Here is a 902-nt window from a genome sequence, read left to right on the forward strand (position 1 = left end):
CTGCCCACGTACCCGGGCAATGACGCAGCCACCGCCTGTGAAGTGAAAATATGAACATTATTTAATAACTGAGTCTCTGTAATAAACCATTTGAAAATATTTTACAAGGAGTCACACGCACGATATCTTACAAATTGTCTTTTTGTTGGTTTTTGAAGTTTTCCAACTCTTCTGTACAAAAAAAAAAAAATTAAAACCCAAAGAAATTAAAAATAAATTAAAGAAAATCAATTAAAAACCCAACGCCTTTGAATGAGCAGAGAGAAGCTTTCAGGTGGGGACGGGGCAGGAGGCGACCCTGGCGGGGCGGGGGGGCCCGGGGCAAGCCACGCCGCCCCTTCGTCTCATTGGTTTTTAACTTAAAATAGACTATATATGTATATATTTATAGGTATGTATAGTGGTGGTTTTCTGGCAGAGCACCTAACTAGACTACAGAAGTACACACACTCCCGGTAACACAGAGCCATCTGTTCAAACACGGTTCCCAGAGACAGTAACCAAACACACACTGAAAAAGCTACAAGCAGAATGACCATTAATTAACCCCAGCACTAATTAGCGCCTGGTGCCCTCCCCAGCCCCCCCGGGGTGGCCGTGCCGAGGGGGCTCCCCCAGCCCTGGTTGATGGGGTGGCTCTGAGCCTGGTGCCCCGGGGGGGTGAGGGTCCCCAGGGCTGCCTGCCCAGGCAGGGGCCCCCGGCACTGCGGGGAGCAGTGGGGTGCAGGGGTGGTGGGTACAGCACCCCCTCCACTGCAGCTCCCTGGGGTGTCATGGCTGGGCCCCCTGCACCCTGTGCTGGGCCCCCCCAGCCCCACGGCACCTCTCCTGGCTGGGGTGGTGGGGTGCAGTGGGGTGCTGGGGCTGAGCAGCCGCCCCATCCTCCTCCTTGGCACCCAGCG

Source organism: Aptenodytes forsteri, unplaced genomic scaffold, assembly GCF_000699145.1.
Source record: "Aptenodytes forsteri isolate BGI_AS27 unplaced genomic scaffold, ASM69914v1 Scaffold578, whole genome shotgun sequence".
Classification (NCBI taxonomy): Eukaryota; Metazoa; Chordata; class Aves; order Sphenisciformes; family Spheniscidae; genus Aptenodytes; species Aptenodytes forsteri.